This window comes from Carassius gibelio, chromosome B9 (genome assembly GCF_023724105.1).
Source record: "Carassius gibelio isolate Cgi1373 ecotype wild population from Czech Republic chromosome B9, carGib1.2-hapl.c, whole genome shotgun sequence".
In the NCBI taxonomy this organism is placed as follows: Eukaryota; Metazoa; Chordata; class Actinopteri; order Cypriniformes; family Cyprinidae; genus Carassius; species Carassius gibelio.
This window is the reverse complement of record NC_068404.1, coordinates 30595430-30614962: the sequence shown is the minus strand read 5'-3', so window position 1 is coordinate 30614962 and position 19533 is coordinate 30595430. Positions and strand designations below refer to the sequence as shown.

Sequence of the window (19533 nt, the reverse complement as noted above, 5' to 3'; positions counted from 1 at the left end):
ATAACTACTGAATGGTTTGGCCAAAAATCACACAACTGGTCTCTTTAGATTCAGTGAGTCATGTCGAGTCGAATGATATCCAATTTTCCTGTGTCGGCCATTTTAGGCGTCGGCCATTTTGAATTATGTTTCAAAATGCTGTATTTTTTGAACGCAGCAACGTATCGTTTCGCAAATAATTACAAAAATATTCGGCTCCATGCCCTGAAGGTACTCAAAAAGTTTGGTGGTAGCGCCACCTTGTGGCCAATAGTTATAATGAAATATCACATAAACGCTAATAACTTTTGAATAAATTAGTCTATTAAAATTAAAATGGTCTCGCTATATTCTGTGGGTCATGCCGAGAGTATTGATACCAATAATGTGAAAATTGGCCTTACTTCCTGTCCGCCATTTTGCTTAATGTTGAAAACCTACTTTTTCGAACTCCTCCTAGACCGTTAGCCCAATTTTCACCAAATTTGACGTGAATCATCTTCAGACCATGCTGGCAAAAAGTTATGGATTTTGTGTCGATATACGTAACGGTTCTCATTTAGCGCATCAACGAATTTGCTGGAAGGGTGCCAAAATGCATTTGAGGCTGTATCTCTGCAACACTTTGACATATTTGCACCAAATTTTGTATGTGTCATCGCCACCTCACACTGACCATGCCACATAAATTTGGTAACAGCGCCACCTATTGGTCAAGAGTAATAAACCATTCATTAACCATGAGTAATTACACTTTTTAAAATGCTAATAACTTTTTAGTCCATTAGCCTACTGCAACGAAACTGGGCTCAAAATATTCCCTGGCTTATGCCGATAACATAGATACCAAATATGCCAGTGTTTACTGAAGTTCCGGTCCACCATTTTGATTTATGTGGAAAACCTACTTTTTTGAACTCCTCATGAACCGTATGTCCAATTTTCACCAAATTCGAATCAGATGATCTTCAGACTATGTTGACACAAAGTTATGGATTTTGTGTCGATAGACAAAACCGTTTTCGCATACTAAAGCGACGAAGTTGAAACACAATGACAAAATGACACTTGAGGCTGCATCTCTGGAATGCTGTGGCATATTAACACCAAACTTTGTGTGTGTCATTGAAAAGTCAAACAGAGTACACCAAATTGATTTCATAACAGTGCCACCTATTGGTCAAACTTTATAAGCCAAGTAATCATGCTACTAGAGGTGGTATTATGATTTTTTTTTGCCATTTCAATTACAATAATTCCAAAATTACTGTTATTGCTCATTAATGTATTTGGTGTGATGCTTCATGCCATGCTTAGCTCCTACATTTGCCGTTGGAGTGCTTGGCCCCGTAATTGCTGCTTGCAGCTATATTTATTATTCTTCCTCTTCTTCTTCCACCCCAAGTCTTTGGTAGCCCATAGAACCGATTGCAGGAAAGTTGTATAATTTGGCACACTAATAGAGGACTGTCTGAACATTAACCGTAGCAAATTTGAAGTCTCTAACTCAAACTCTCTAGCGCCACCAATTGTCTAAACTTTCAAAAACTTGATGCTAATAACTCTTGAACCGTAAGCCACAAAATGAAAATTCTTTTTTCCTGTGATTCCTTGGCTCATGCCGAGTCGAATGGACACCGAAATTCAAAAATCGCAAGGTTTAGTTTTTTCGCTATCGTCAATTGTTCGTAAAACCTACTTTTTCGAACTCGTCCTAGGCCGTTGCACCGATTGTCACGAAAATTGAATCAGATAATCTTCAGACCATGCTGGCAAAAGTTATGGAATTCAAGTTGATTTCTCAAACTGTTTCCGAATAGCTCATGAACGAATTCTTCGAAAAGCACGCAAACATGAACGTGAGGCTATATCTCCGCAACGGTTTGGCCTATTGAGACCAATCTTGGTGGGTCTTATAACAACCATTCCCTGGGACTACCTGCAGTGTTTCGGCGCTGTGCCCCCTAGTGGTCAGGAGATATGAAAAATGCATGTTTTTGCTCATAAATTCTGAACGGTTTTGCCAAAAATCACAAAAGTGGTGTCTTTAGATTCAGTGCATCATTCCGAGTCGAATGATACCGAATTTTCCCAATTCGGCCATTTTGGGCGTCGGCCATTTTGAATTTAGTTGTAAATTGCTGTATCTTAAGAATGAAGTTCCGTATCGTTTCGCAAATAATTACAAAAATGTCCGGCTCCATGCCCTGAATGTACACAAAAAAATTGGGGGCAGCGCCACCTTGTGGTCAATAGTTATAACGATTTTTCGAAAAATGCTAATAACTTTTGCATACATTAGCCTATTGTAACAAAGCTGATGTTGATAGATTCCTTGGGTCATGCCGAGAACACCGATACCCCATTTGTCAATTTTGGCAAAATTTCCTGTCCGCCATTTTGATTCATGTTGAAAACCTACTTTTTCGAACTCCTCCTAGACCGTTGCTCAGATTTTCACCAAATTTGATTTGGATCATCTTCAGACCATGCTGGCAAAAAGTTATGGAATTTGTGTCGATACACGTAACCGTTTTCAATTAGCGTACCAACCAATTTGCTGGAAAGATGCCAAACTGCATCTGAGGCTGTATCTCTGCAAAGGTTGGAGATATTTACACAAAACTTAATATGTGACATTGTCACATCACATTGACCACGCCACATCATTTTGGTCACAGCGCCACCTATTGGTCAAGAGTAATAAACCAATCAATAACCGCTAATTATTACATTTCCAATAATGCTAATAACTTTTGATTGCATTAGCCTATTATCATGAAACATGTCTCAAAATGTTCCTTGGGACATGCCGACAACATACATACCAATTATGTCATATTAAGCAAAACTTCCTGTCCGCCATTTTGATTCATGTTGAAAACCTTTTTTTTTAAACTCATCCTCAACCGTTTGTCTGATTTTCACCAAAATTGAATCAGATCATCTTCAGACCGTGCTGACAAAAAGTTATGGATTTCGTGTCAATAGACAAAACCGTTTTTGTACAGTGCTGCTTCAGATGTCAGGCATCTTCACAAAATGAGTCTGAGGCTATATCTCTGCAAAGCTTTGTTGTAATTAAGCCAAACTTGTGTGTGCCATTGTCTAACATGGAGAATAGGCTCACAGACACTCACACACAGAAATGAAATGGTTCAACTATTATATGAATAATCAATAAGCATGATTACACACACACACACACACACACACACACACACACACACACACACACACACACAGAGAGAAGTACATGCCCACACATTTTGTTGTATGTAGATATTTGAAATAAATTATAGGTGACACAAAACTCACAGAAAGACTTCTTTTCTTACATTTCTATGTCAGGTTTCATTGCATTCATATTCTGACATAATAGTAAACATTTGATATACATGTATGAATAAATTGTTGAACTTTCACTCAATGTGATCTTAAATGCTTGAACAGTAATATTAAATAATAGTAATATATATTTTTCTAGATGAATCAATCATCGAGACAATGAACTGTAATGTTTTAGTCTTTAGTGAGCCCATTAGTGGTCTTCCAGTGACATCTAGTGGTCGTAAATGCAATTTATCATACAACACTGTCTCTTTAACCTTTATAACTGTTATATGTTGTCTTAATTTCATTCCAAAGAAGCATACGCAATTTATGTATAATTTCACAGTCTAGATAATAGTACTGCACTGATTTTAAATAACCTAGATATGGCTGACAGTAAAAGAATAGAACAGAATTACAGACACACAAACATGACATGTTTAAACTACTATATTAATACTCAATAAGCATGCTTAAACCCACACACAGATGCACACATTTTGTTATATATATATAGATAATTAAAATAAATGATGGGTGATAAAACCTATTGCAAGTCTTCTGTTTTTATGGGCTTCTATGTCATTTTCAGGTTTCATTGCAATCATAATCTGGCATAATTATAAACATTAGATATATCTGTATGAATAAATTGGTAAACTTTGACTCAATGTGATCTGAAATGCTTGAACAGTAATATTAAATAATAGTAATATACATTTTTTCTAGATGAATCCCTCAACAAGCCCATAAACTGTAATGTTTTAGTCTTTAGTGAGCTCATTAGTGGTCTTCCGGTGACATCTAGTGGTTATAATTGCAATTTTTTATTCAACACTGGGTTTTGAAGCTTTATAAATATTACAGTGTTCTTTTTTACCTAATCTCTGTTAAATTTTGCATGATTGTTTAGAAAAAATACAGATCTAATGCATGTGTGATTATATTACCCCTTTTTTTTGCAGTTTAATGCCATTCACAACTGAAATCTTTTGTTTTTTAGGCCATTTTAACTGTTATAGCACCAGCTATTTTCTGATCTTAATGAAACTTTGCATGCTTGGTGGGTCATCTTTCACATGTTATAACCAAGTTTCATAAAGTTTTGAGTTTTTGTTTCAGTTTTATAGGCTTTAGGTTACATGTGGCCACGGCCCTTTCCTAAATGACCTCTTATAGCTAACCAAAGGACAAAATGCAACATATTTTTGAAAATTATTGATCTAGAGAGTCCAGAGAATATTATTGCAGTGGTTTGATCAAGACTGAACAAAAAACCAGGTGACCCAAAACATTCAAATTCGTGGACCAATTTTGCGAAAAAGGCTATAACTCGGGAACAAAATGAGATATCTTCACCAAACTCAGAACTCATATGCATGAACAAAAACTTTAGTCAAATTATTATTTTTTTTCCATATCTGCCACTTGGTGGCGCTACAGGATGAAAAAAAATCAAATGGCTATAACTAAGCAACCGTTGATCCAATCAGCTTGAAAATTGATACGGCCTAATGTGGCACAAGTGCTCTATGAGGAATTTCACTTATCTTAAAAAACATGGCCGCCATTGGCCAAACAACTTTAAGCACCTATTTGACAAGGTTAATGGAAGTCGATCGGAAACTCGGTGGGCATGTTCGACTCATTGCCCTAAAGGTCTGTAAGTATTTTGAAAGAAATTGCCCACAACATTGTCACCTCCCACAGAACACAACAAAGCGATTTGATTACAGCGCCACCTATTTTCCAAAAATGATAATGCATCATTTTACTGGAGTTTTACTGGCTGTTTCAATTACACTCTTCCAATAATTGCTTTTCTTACTCGTTGCATTTGGTCTGATGCTCCATGCCATGCTTAGCTCCTCGCTGTGGAACTTTTATTAACAATTTTCAGCCATTTCAATTACAATCATGCAATTATTAATTTCATTATTCATTGTTGCATTTGGTCTGATGCTACATATGCTTAGCTCCTGATGTTGCCGCTGGAATGCTTGGCCCCGTGATTGCTGCTTGCAGCTATATTTATTCTTTAGGGGCCAAGCACCGAAGGTGCGTAGGCACCTATTGTTTCCGTTGGCGTTATTATTATTATTCTGCTTCTTCTTCTTCTTCTTCTTCTTCTTCCGCCGCAAGTCTACGGCAGCCCATAGAACCGATTGCGGGAAAGTTGTATAATTTGGCACACTGATAGAGGACAGTCCCAGCATTAACTATAGCAAATTTGAAGTCTCTAACTCCAACTCTCTAGCGCCACCACTTGTCCAAACTTTCAATGTTTCTATGCTAATAACTTTTGAACCGTAAGCCAGAAAATGAAAATTCTTTTTTCTTCTGAATCCTTGGCTCATGCCAAGTCGAATGAACCCCAAAATTCAAAAATCGCAAGGTTTAGTTTTTTCGCTATTTTCAATTATTCGACAAACCTACTTTTTCGAACTCGTCTTAGACGGTTAGTCTGATTGCCACGAAAATTGTCTCAGATCATCTTCAGACCAGGCCGGCAAAAAGTTATGGAATTCAAGTTGATTCGTCCAACCGTTGTCGAATGACACGTAAACTAATTTGACGAAATGCACGCAAAAATGCACGTGAGGCTATATCTCGGCAACAGTTTGTCATATTGAGACCAAACTTGGTGTGTGTTTTAACAAGCATGAACTGAGACTACCTGCAGTGTTTCGACACAGCGCCACCTAGTGGTCAGGAGATATGAAAAATGCATATTTTGGCTTATAACTTCTGAATGGTTTGGCCAAAAATCACACAACTGGTCTCTTTAGATTCAGTGAGTCATCTCGAGTCGAATGATATCCAATTTTCCCTTGTCGGCCATTTTAGGCGTCGGCCATTTTGAATTATGTGTTAAAATGCTGTATTTTTTGAACGCAGCATCGTATCGTTTCGCAAATAATTACAAAAATATTCGGCTCCATGCCCTGAAGGTACTCAAAAAGTTTGGTGGCAGCGCCACCTTGTGGCCAATAGTTATAATGAAATATCACATAAATGCTAATAACTTTTGAATAATTTAGACTATTAAAATTAAAATGGTCTCGCTATATTCTGTGGGTCATGCCGAGAGCATTGATACCAATTATGTGAAAATTGGCCATACTTCCTGTCCGCCATTTTGCTTAATGTTGAAAACCTACTTTTTCGAACTCCTCCTAGACCGTTAGTCCAATTTTCACCAAATTTGACGTGAATCATCTTCAGACCATGCTGGCAAAAAGTTATGGATTTCGTGTCGATATACGAAACAGTTCTCATTTAGCGCATCAACGAATTTGCTGGAAGGGTGCCAAAATGCATTTGAGGCTGTATCTCTGCAACGCTTTGACATATTTGCACCAAATTTTGTATGTGTCATCGCCACCTCACACTGACCATGCCACAGAAATTTGGTGACAGCGCCACCTATTGGTCAAGAGTAATAAACCATTCATTAACCATGAATAATTACACTTGTAAAAATGCTAATAACTTTTTATTGCATTAGCCCATTCGAATGGAACTGGACTCAAAATATTCCCTGGTTTATGCCGATAACATAGATACCAAATATACCATAGTAAGCTGAACTTCCGGTCCGCCATTTTGATTTATGTTGAAAACCTACTTTGTCGAACTCCTCATCAACCGTAGGTCCGATTTTCACCAAATTCGAATCAAATGATCTTCAGACTATGCTGACTCAAAGTTATGGATTTTGAGTCGATAGACAAAACCGTTTTCGCATACCACATCGACGAATTTGAGGCACAATGAGAAAATGACACTTGAGGCTGTATCCCTGGAATGCTTTGGCATATTGACACCAAACTTTGTGTGTGTCATTGAAAAGTCACACAGAGTACACCAAATTGATTTTATAACAGTGCCACCTATTGGTCAAGCTTGATAAGCCAAGTAATCATGCTACTAGAGGTGGTATTATGATTTTTTTTTGCCATTTCAATTACAATAATTCCAAAATTGCTGTTATTGCTCATTAATGAATTTGGTGTGATGCTTCATGCGATGCTTAGCTCCTACATTTGCCGTTGGAGTGCTTGGCCCCGTAATTGCTGCTTGCAGCTATATTTAGGGGCCAAGCACCGAAGGTGCGAAGGCACCTATTGTGTTTGTTGGCGTTATTATTAGGGGCCAAGCACCGAAGGTGCGTAGGCACCTATTGTTTTCGTTGGCGTTATTAGGGGCCAAGCACCGAAGGTGCGTAGGACCCTCTTGTTTTTGTTGGCGTTCTTATTATTATTATTATTATTCTTCCGACTGGGCTTCTATGGCAGCCCATAGAACCGAATGCGGGAAAGTTGTAATGGTTTGACATTCTGATAGAGGACAGTGCCAACATTAAGTACACCAATTTTGGTGTGTCTAAGTCAATCCCTCTAGCGCCACCAACTGTCCAAAATTTCACTTTAATTTTGTTAATAACTTTTTAACCCTAAGGCCAATCAACGAAATTCTTTTTTCTTCTGATTTCTGAGCTCATGCCGATTCGATTGCACCCTACGAAGTCATTTCCGTCATAGAAATATGACCGCCATTTTGAATTTCTTTAAAAACCTACTTTTTCGAACTCGTCCTAGACGGTTTGTCCGATTCACACGAAAATTAAACCATATCATCCTCAGGCAGTGCTGACCAAAAGTTATGCAAATCAAATTGATTCGTCAAACCGTTTTCGATAAACGCTCTAACAAATTTTATGTAGTGCTTACAAAAACAGTCGTAAGGCTGTATCTCGGCAACGACTTATCCTATTCAGACCAAACTTGGTACATGTCATAACAAGCATGACCTGAGGCAACATGCTGTGATTGGGCGCAGCGCCACCTACTGATCCGGAGATATGAAAAACTGCTATTTTTGCTTATAACTTCTGAACAGTTTGTCCAAAAATCATAACATTGGTCTTGTTAGATTCAGGGCAACATGCCGAGTCGACTGATATCCAATTTGACCATTTCGGCCATTTTGACTGTCGGCCATTTTGAATTTTGTGCTAAAATGCTGTATTTTCTGAACACATCAACGGATTGTTACGAAACATGGTATGGGTCATCAGCACAATGTCCTGAAGGAGTATGAGAAGTTTCGAAACAGCGCCACCTAGTGGTGATCTTCTATTTTTAAATGCTTATAACTTTGGGTGTGGTTGACTTATTTTCACGAGACTCATCAAATTGGACTCCTGAAACCTTACCGAGTCCTATGATACCAAACATGCTAGGTTTTGCCTTTCGGTTTGTGTAGCGTTGTGATTTAGCGCTTAAAAAACATTTGGCTATATCTTCGAAACCGCTTGTCTGATCGAGACGAAACCACCGTCAGAAGTTCGGAAACACAGGTCGATAGCTATACGCCAATGCCCAAATGCCAAAATATTGATAGTAAGGGGTAGTAATATTCAATCAAAGTCAAGAGTCAGTCATTTTTTACGTGCTTTTTCATATAAATGTCTATAACTCTGAAGTGAATTGAGATATTTTCACCAAAATTGACACACATATGTATGGGCTCACTCTGAGCACACATAAAAAAAATGGTGGGACTGAGCCTCTTGGTGGCGCTATAATAGAACAAAACATGAAATTCTCATTGACTTCAATACAGTTTTGTGAAATAAAATGCTATACTAAACAAATGCATTGGTGTAATATTACGAAACTCAGAATGTGCCAACAACACCATCCCCTGAAGGTATTCAAAATATTTTGAAACAGCGCCACCTAGTGGTCAAAAGTTATAACTCAATTTACGTAAAGGCTAATAACTTTTGAATAAATCTGGCTATTGACATGACGCTGGTCTTTGTAGATTCCTTGGGTCAAGTCGAGAACATAGATACAAAGTTTTCCTTATTTGGCTGAACTTCCTGTCCGCCATTTTGATTAATGTTGAAAACCTACTTTTTCGAACTCCTCCTAGACCGTTTGTCAGATTTTCACCAAATTTGACGTGGCTCATCTTCAGAACATGCTGGCAAAAAGTTATGGATTTCGTGTCGACATACGAAACGGTTCTCATTTAGCGCATCAACAAATCTGCTTGAAGGGTGCCAAAATGCATTTGAGGCTGTATCTCTGCAAAGCTTTGACATATTTGCACCAAACTTTGTATGTGTCATCGACACCTCACACTGACCGTTCCAAACTAATTTGGTAACAGCACCACCTATTGGTTACACGTGATAAGCCAATAAATCCTATTACTAGTTGTTGTGTTGATTGTTTTCAAGCCATTTTGCCTAAAATAATCTTAAAACTGTCTTAATTACTCATTCCTGCCGTTCGTCTGAAGCTTGCTTCTGTAGTGCTTGGCCCCGTTATTGCTGCTTGCAGCTATATTTATTATTATTCTTCTTCTTCTTCTTCTTCCGCCGCAAGTCTATGGCAGCCCATAGAACCGTTTGCGGGAAAGTTGTATAATTTGGCACACTGATAGAGGACAGTCCCAACATTAACTATAGCAAATTTGAAGCCTCTAACTCCTACTCTCTAGCGCCACCACTTGTCCAAACTTTCAATGTTTGTATGCTAATAACTTTTGAACCGTAAGCCAGAAAATGGAAATTCTTTTTTCCTCTGAATCCTTGGCTCAGGCCAAGTCGAATGAACCCTAAAATTCAAAAATCGCAAGGTTTAGTTTTTTCGCTATTTTCAATTATTCGAAAAACCTACATTTTCAAACTCTTCCTAGACGGTTAGTCCGATTTCCACGAAAATTGGCTCAGATCATCTTCAGACCATGCTGGCAAAAAGTTATGGAATTCAAGTTGATTCGTCCAACTGTTGTCGAATGACACGTAAACAAATTTGACGAAAAGCACGCAAACATGCACGTGAGGCTATATCCCGGCAACGGTTTGTCATATTGAGACCAAACTTGGCGTGTGTTATAACAAGCATGAACTGAGACTACCTGCTGTGTTTCGACACAGCGCCACCTAGTGGTCAGGAGATATGAAAAATGCATATTTTGGCTTATAACTACTGAATGGTTTGGCCAAAAATCACACAACTGGTCTCTTTAGATTCAGTGAGTCATGTCGAGTCGAATGATATCCAATTTTCCTGTGTCGGCCATTTTAGGCGTCGGCCATTTTGAATTATGTTTCAAAATGCTGTATTTTTTGAACGCAGCATCGTATCGTTTCGCAAATAATTACAAAAATATTCGGCTCCATGCCCTGAAGGTACTCAAAAAGTTTGGTGGCAGCGCCACCTTGTGGCCAATAGTTATAATGAAATATCACATAAACGCTAATAACTTTTGAATAAATTAGTCTATTAAAATTAAAATGGTCTCGCTATATTCTGTGGGTCATGCCGAGAGTATTGATACCAATAATGTGAAAATTGGCCTTACTTCCTGTCCGCCATTTTGCTTAATGTTGAAAACCTACTTTTTCGAACTCCTCCTAGACCGTTAGCCCAATTTTCACCAAATTTGACGTGCATCATCTTCAGACCATGCTGGCAAAAAGTTATGGATTTTGTGTCGATATACGTAACGGTTCTCATTTAGCGCATCAACGAATTTGCTGGAAGGGTGCCAAAATGCATTTGAGGCTGTATCTCTGCAACACTTTGACATATTTGCACCAAACTTTGTATGTGTCATCGCCACCTCACACTGACCATGCCACATAAATTTGGTAACAGCGCCACCTATTGGTCAAGAGTAATAAACCATTCATTAACCATGAGTAATTACACTTTTTAAAATGCTAATAACATTTTAGTCCATTAGCCTATTGCAAAGAAACTGGGCTCAAAATATTCCCTGGCTTATGCCGATAACATAGATACCAAATATGCCAGTGTTTACTGAAGTTCCGGTCCACCATTTTGATTTATGTGGAAAACCTACTTTTTCGAACTCCTCATGAACCGTATGTCCAATTTTCACCAAATTCGAATCAGATGATCTTCAGACTATGTTGACACAAAGTTATGGATTTTGTGTCGATAGACAAAACCGTTTTCGCATACCAAAGCGACGAAGTTGAAACACAATGACAAAATGACACTTGAGGCTGCATCTCTGGAATGCTGTGGCATATTAACACCAAACTTTGTGTGTGTCATTGAAAAGTCAAACAGAGTACACCAAATTGATTTCATAACAGTGCCACCTATTGGTCAAACTTTATAAGCCAAGTAATCATGCTACTAGAGGTGGTATTATGATTTTTTTTTTTGCCATTTCAATTACAATAATTCCAAAATTACTGTTATTGCTCATTAATGTATTTGGTGTGATGCTTCATGCCATGCTTAGCTCCTACATTTGCCGTTGGAGTGCTTGGCCCCGTAATTGCTGCTTGCAGCTATATTTATTATTATTATTCTTCTTCTTCCACCCCAAGTCTATGGTAGCCCATAGAACCGATTGCGGGAAAGTTGTATAATTTGGCACACTAATAGAGGACTGTCTGAACATTAACCGTAGCAAATTTGAAGTCTCTAACTCAAACTCTCTAGCGCCACCAATTGTCTAAACTTTCAAAAACTTGATGCTAATAACTCTTGAACCGTAAGCCACAAAATGAAAATTCTTTTTTCCTGTGATTCCTTGGCTCATGCCGAGTCGAATGGACACCGAAATTCAAAAATCGCAAGGCTTAGTTTTTTCGCTATCGTCTATTGTTCGTAAAACCTACTTTTTCGAACTCGTCCTAGGCCGTTGCACCGATGGTCACGAAAATTGAATCAGATAATCTTCAGACCATGCTGGCAAAAAGTTATGGAATTCAAGTTGATTTCTCAAACCGTTTCCGAATAGCTCATGAACGAATTCTTCGAAAAGCACGCAAACGTGAACGTGAGGCTATATCTCCGCAACGGTTTGGCCTATTGAGACCAATCTTGGTGGGTCTTATAACAACCATTCCCTGGGACTACCTGCAGTGTTTCGGCGCTGTGCCCCCTAGTGGTCAGGAGATATGAAAAATGCATGTTTTTGCTCATAACTTCTGAACGGTTTTGCCAAAAATCACAAAAGTGGTGTCTTTAGATTCAGTGCATCATTCCGAGTCGAATGATACCGAATTTTCCCAATTCGGCCATTTTGGGCGTCGGCCATTTTGAATTTAGTTGTAAATTGCTGTATCTTAAGAATGAAGTTCCGTATCGTTTCGCAAATAATTACAAAAATGTCCGGCTCCATGCCCTGAATGTACACAAAAAAATTGGGGGCAGCGCCACCTTGTGGTCAATAGTTATAACGGTTTTTCGAAAAATGCTTATAACTTTTGCATACATTAGCCTATTGTAACAAAGCTGATGTTGATAGATTCCTTGGGTCATGCCGAGAACACCGATACCCCATTTGTCAATTTTGGCAAAATTTCCTGTCCGCCATTTTGATTCATGTTGAAAACCTACTTTTTCGAACTCCTCCTAGACCGTTGCTCAGATTTTCACCAAATTTGATTTGGATCATCTTCAGACCATGCTGGCAAAAAGTTATGGAATTTGTGTCGATACACGTAACCGTTTTCAATTAGCGTACCAACGAATTTGCTGGAAAGATGCCAAACTGCATCTGAGGCTGTATCTCTGCAAAGGTTGGAGATATTTACACAAAACTTAATATGTGACATTGTCACATCACATTGACCACGCCACATCATTTTGGTCACAGCGCCAACTATTGGTCAAGAGTAATAAACCAATCAATAACCGCTAATTATTACATTTCCAATAATGCTAATAACTTTTGATTGCATTAGCCTATTATCATGAAACATGTCTCAAAATGTTCCTTGGGACATGCCGACAACATACATACCAATTATGTCATATTAAGCAAAACTTCCTGTCCGCCATTTTGATTCATGTTGAAAACCTTTTTTTTTAAACTCATCCTCAACCGTTTGTCTGATTTTCACCAAAATTGAATCAGATCATCTTCAGACCGTGCTGACAAAAAGTTATGGATTTCGTGTCAATAGACGAAACCGTTTTTGTACAGCGCTGCTTCAGATGTCAGGCATCTTCACAAAATGAGTCTGAGGCTATATCTCTGCAAAGCCCATTAGTGGTCTTCCAGTGACATCTAGTGGTCGTAAATGCAATTTATCATACAACACTGTCTCTTTAACCTTTATAACTGTTATATGTTGTCTTAATTTCATTCCAAAGAAGCATACGCAATTTATGTATAATTTCACAGTCTAGATAATAGTACTGCACTGATTTTAAATAACCTAGATATGGCTGACAGTAAAAGAATAGAACAGAATTACAGACACACACAAACATGAAATGTTTAAACTACTATATTAATACTCAATAAGCATGCTTAAACCCACACACAGATGCACACATTTTGTTATATATATAGATAATTAAAATAAATGATGGGTGATAAAACCTATTGCAAGTCTTCTGTTTTTATGGGCTTCTATGTCATTTTTCAGGTTTCATTGCAATCATAATCTGGCATAATTATAAACATTAGATATATCTGTATGAATAAATTGGTAAACTTTGACTCAATGTGATCTGAAATGCTTGAACAGTAATATTAAATAATAGTAATATACATTTTTTCTAGATGAATCCCTCAACAAGCCCATAAACTGTAATGTTTTAGTCTTTAGTGAGCTCATTAGTGGTCTTCCGGTGACATCTAGTGGTTATAATTGCAATTTTTTATTCAACACTGGGTTTTGAAGCTTTATAAATATTACAGTGTTCTTTTTTACCTAATCTCTGTTAAATTTTGCATGATTGTTTAGAAAAAATACAGATCTAATGCATGTGTGATTATATTACCCCTTTTTTTTTTGCAGTTTAATGCCATTCACATCAGAAATCTTTTGTTTTTCAGGCCTGTTTAAATGTTATCTAACCAAAGGACAAAATACAACATATTTTTTCAAAGTTATTGATCTAGAGAGTCCTGAGAATATTACTGCAGTGGTTTGATCAAGACTGAACAAAAAACCAGGTGACCCAAAACATTCAAATTCGTGGACCAATTTTATGAAAAAGGCTATAACTCGGGAACAAAATGAGATATCTTCACCAAACTCAGAACTCATATGCATGAACAAAAACTTTAGTCAAATTATATTTTTTTCCATATCTGCCACTTGGTGGCGCTACAGGATGAAAAAAAAACTAAAATGGCTATTACTAAGCAACCGCTGATCCAATCAACTTGAAAATTGGTATGGCCCAATGTGGCATAAGTGTCTATGAGGAATTTCACTTATCTTAAAAAACATGGCCGCCATTGGCCAAACAACTTTAAGCACCTATTTGACAAGGTTAATGGAAGTCGATCGGAAGGAAACTCGGTGGGCATGTTCGACTCATTGACCTAAAGGTTTGTAAGTATTTTGAAAGAAATTGACCACAACATTGTCACCTCCCACAGAACACAACAAAGCGATTTGATTACAGCGCCACCTATTTTCCAAAAATGATAATGCATCATTTTACTGGAGTTTTACTGGCTGTTTCAATTACACTCTTCCAATAATTGCTTTTCTTACTCGTTGCATTTGGTCTGATGCTCCATGCCATGCTTAGCTCCTCGCTGTGGAACTTTTATTAACGATTTTCAGCCATTTCAATTACAATCATGCAATTATTAATTTCATTATTCATTGTTGCATTTGGTCTGATGCTACATATGCTTAGCTCCTGATGTTGCCGCTGGAATGCTTGGCCCCGTGATTGCTGCTTGCAGCTATATTTAGGGGCCAAGCACCGAAGGTGCGTAGGCACCTATTGTTTCCGTTGGCGTTATTATTATTCTGCTTCTTCTTCTTCTTCTTCTTCTTCTTCCGCCGCAAGTCTACGGCAGCCCATAGAGCCGATTGCGGGAAAGTTGTATAATTTGGCACACTGATAGAGGACAGTCCCAACATTAACTATAGCAAATTTGAAGTCTCTATCTCCTACTCTCTAGCGCCACCACTTGTCCAAACTTTCAATGTTTGTATGCTAATAACTTTTGAACCGTAAGCCAGAAAATGGAAATTCTTTTTTCCTCTGAATCCTTGGCTCATGCCAAGTCGAATGAACCCCAAAATTCAAAAATCGCAAGGTTTAGTTTTTTCGCTATTTTCAATTATCCGAAAAACCTACTTTTTCGAACTCGTCCTAGACGGTTAGTCTGATTGCCACGAAAATTGGCTCAGATCATCTTCAGACCATGCTGGCAAAAAGTTATGGAATTCAAGTTGATTCGTCCAACTGTTGTCGAATGACACGTAAACAAATTTGACAAAAAGCACGCAAACATGCACGTGAGGCTATATCCCGGCAACGGTTTGTCATATTGAGACCAAACTTGGCGTGTGTTATAACAAGCATGAACTGAGACTACCTGCAGTGTTTCGACACAGCGCCACCTAGTGGTCAGGAGATATGAAAAATGCAAATTTTGGCTTATAACTACTGAATGGTTTGGCCAAAAATCACACAACTGGTCTCTTTAGATTCAGTGAGTCATGTCGAGTCAAATGATATCCAGTTTTCTTGTGTCGGCCATTTTAGGCGTCGGCCATTTTGAATTATGATTTAAAATGCTGTATTTTTTGAACGCAGCATCGTATCGTTTCGCAAATAATTACAAAAATATTCGGCTCCATGCCCTGAAGGTACTCAAAAAGTTTGGTGGCAGCGCCACCTTGTGGCCAATAGTTATAATGAAATATCACATAAATGCTAATAACTTTTGAATAAATTAGTCTATTAAAATTAAAATGGTCTCGCTATATTCTGTGGGTCATGCCGAGAGTATTGATACCAATAATGTGAAAATTGGCTTTACTTCCTGTCCGCCATTTTGCTTAATGTTGAAAACCTACTTTTTCGAACTCCTCCTAGACCGTTAGTCCGATTTTCACCAAATTTGACGTGAATCATCGTCAGTCCATGCTGGCAAAAAGTTATGGATTTCGTGTCGATATACGAAACGGTTGTCATTTAACGCATCAACGAATTTGCTGGAAAGGTGCCAAAATGCATTTGAGGCTGTATCTCTGCAACGCTTTGACATATTTGCACCAAACTTTGTATGTGTCATCGCCACTTCAGACTGACAATGCCACATAAATTTGGTAACAGCGCCACCTATTGGTCAAGAGTAATAAACCATTCATTAACAATGAATATTTACACTTTTAAAAATGCTAATAACTTTTTAGTCCATTAGCCTATTGCAACGAAACTGGGCTCAAAATATTCCCTGGCTAATGCCGATAACATAGATACCAAATATGCCAGTGTTTACTGAAGTTCCGGTCCACCATTTTGATTTATGTGGAAAACCTACTTTTTCGAACTCCTCATGAACCGTAGGTCCAATTTTCACCAAATTCGAATCAGATGATCTTCAGACTATGTTGACACAAAGTTATGGATTTTGTGTCGATAGACAAAACCGTTTTCGCATACCAAAGCGACGAAGTTGAAACACAATGACAAAATGACACTTGAGGCTGCATCTCTGGAATGCTGTGGCATATTAACACCAAACTTTGTGTGTGTCATTGAAAAGTCAAACAGAGTACACCAAATTGATTTCATAACAGTTCCACCTATTGGTCAAACTTTATAAGCCAAGTAATCATGCTACTAGAGGTGGTATTATGATTTTTTTTTTGCCATTTCAATTACAATAATTCCAAAATTACTGTTATTGCTCATTAATGTATTTGGTGTGATGCTTCATGCCATGCTTAGCTCCTACATTTGCCGTTGGAGTGCTTGGCCCCGTAATTGCTGCTTGCAGCTATATTTATTCTTCTTCTTCTTCTTCTTCTTCCGCTGCAAGTCTATGGCAGCCCATAGAACCGTTTGCGGGAAAGTTGTATAATTTGGCACACTGATAGAGGACAGTCCCAACATTAACTATAGCAAATTTGAAGCCTCTAACTCCTACTCTCTAGCGCCACCACTTGTCCAAACTTTCAATGTTTGTATGCTAATAACTTTTGAACCGTAAGCCAGAAAATGGAAATTCTTTTTTCCTCTGAATCCTTGGCTCAGGCCAAGTCGAATGAACCCTAAAATTCAAAAATCGCAAGGTTTAGTTTTTTCGCTATTTTCAATTATTCGAAAAACCTACTTTTTCGAACTCGTCCTAGACGGTTAGTCCGATTTCCACGAAAATTGGCTCAGATCATCTTCAGACCATGCTGGCAAAAAGTTATGGAATTCAAGTTGATTCGTCCAACTGTTGTCGAATGACACGTAAACAAATTTGACGAAAAGCACGCAAACATGCACGTGAGGCTATATCCCGGCAACGGTTTGTCATATTGAGACCAAACTTGGCGTGTGTTATAACAAGCATGAACTGAGACTACCTGCTGTGTTTCGACACAGCGCCACCTAGTGGTCAGGAGATATGAAAAATGCATATTTTGGCTTATAACTACTGAATGGTTTGGCCAAAAATCACACAACTGGTCTCTTTAGATTCAGTGAGTCATGTCGAGTCGAATGATATCCAATTTTCCTGTGTCGGCCATTTTAGGCGTCGGCCATTTTGAATTATGTTTCAAAATGCTGTATTTTTTGAACGCAGCATCGTATCGTTTCGCAAATAATTACAAAAATATTCGGCTCCATGCCCTGAAGGTACTCAAAAAGTTTGGTGGCAGCGCCACCTTGTGGCCAATAGTTATAATGAAATATCACATAAACGCTAATAACTTTTGAATAAATTAGTCTATTAAAATTAAAATGGTCTCGCTATATTCTGTGGGTCATGCCGAGAGTATTGATACCAATAATGTGAAAATTGGCCTTACTTCCTGTCCGCCATTTTGCTTAATGTTGAAAACCTACTTTTTCGAACTCCTCCTAGACCGTTAGCCCAATTTTCACCAAATTTGACGTGAATCATCTTCAGACCATGCTGGCAAAAAGTTATGGATTTTGTGTCGATATACGTAACGGTTCTCATTTAGCGCATCAACGAATTTGCTGGAAGGGTGCCAAAATGCATTTGAGGCTGTATCTCTGCAACACTTTGACATATTTGCACCAAACTTTGTATGTGTCATCGCCACCTCACACTGACCATGCCACATAAATTTGGTAACAGCGCCACCTATTGGTCAAGAGTAATAAACCATTCATTAACCATGAGTAATTACACTTTTTAAAATGCTAATAACTTTTTAGTCCATTAGCCTATTGCAAAGAAACTGGGCTCAAAATATTCCCTGGCTTATGCCGATAACATAGATACCAAATATGCCAGTGTTTACTGAAGTTCCGGTCCACCATTTTGATTTATGTGGAAAACCTACTTTTTCGAACTCCTCATGAACCGTATGTCCAATTTTCACCAAATTCGAATCAGATGATCTTCAGACTATGTTGACACAAAGTTATGGATTTTGTGTCGATAGACAAAACCGTTTTCGCATACCAAAGCGACGAAGTTGAAACACAATGACAAAATGACACTTGAGGCTGCATCTCTGGAATGCTGTGGCATATTAACACCAAACTTTGTGTGTGTCATTGAAAAGTCAAACAGAGTACACCAAATTGATTTCATAACAGTGCCACCTATTGGTCAAACTTTATAAGCCAAGTAATCATGCTACTAGAGGTGGTATTATGATTTTTTTTTTGCCATTTCAATTACAATAATTCCAAAATTACTGTTATTGCTCATTAATGTATTTGGTGTGATGCTTCATGCCATGCTTAGCTCCTACATTTGCCGTTGGAGTGCTTGGCCCCGTAATTGCTGCTTGCAGCTATATTTATTCTTCTTCTTCTTCTTCTTCCGCCGCAAGTCTATGGCAGCCCATAGAACCGATTGCGGGAAAGTTGTATAATTTGGCACACTGATAGAGGACAGTCCCAACATTAACTATAGCAAATTTGAAGTCTCTATCTCCTACTCTCTAGCGCCACCACTTGTCCAAACTTTCAATGTTTGTATGCTAATAACTTTTGAACCGTAAGCCAGAAAATGGAAATTCTTTTTTCCTCTGAATCCTTGGCTCATGCCAAGTCGAATGAACCCCGAAATTCAAAAATCGCAAGGTTTAGTTTTTTCGCTATTTTCAATTATTCGAAAAACCTACTTTTTCGAACTCGTCCTAGACGGTTAGTCCGATTGCCACGAAAATTGGCTCAGATCATCTTCAGACCATGCTGGCAAAAAGTTATGGAATTCAAGTTGATTCGTCCAACTGTTGTCGAATGACACGTA

At 38.1% G+C, this 19533-nt stretch overlaps 1 long non-coding RNA gene across 3 annotated transcripts in view; it reads right to left on the bottom strand.

Annotated features, from left to right (window-relative positions):
• Nucleotides 1–9344: 9344 nt before the first annotated feature.
• The window catches only part of LOC127964965 (uncharacterized), a 30320-nt gene continuing 20131 nt past the window's right edge, over nucleotides 9345–19533 (bottom strand). For all 3 annotated transcript variants that reach the window (XR_008155194.1, XR_008155193.1, XR_008155195.1), the window contains 2 exons: nucleotides 15431–17417; nucleotides 9345–10003 (listed from right to left, as the gene is read on the bottom strand). This is a non-coding gene — a long non-coding RNA (uncharacterized LOC127964965). The remainder of the gene's footprint in view (nucleotides 10004–15430; nucleotides 17418–19533) is intronic.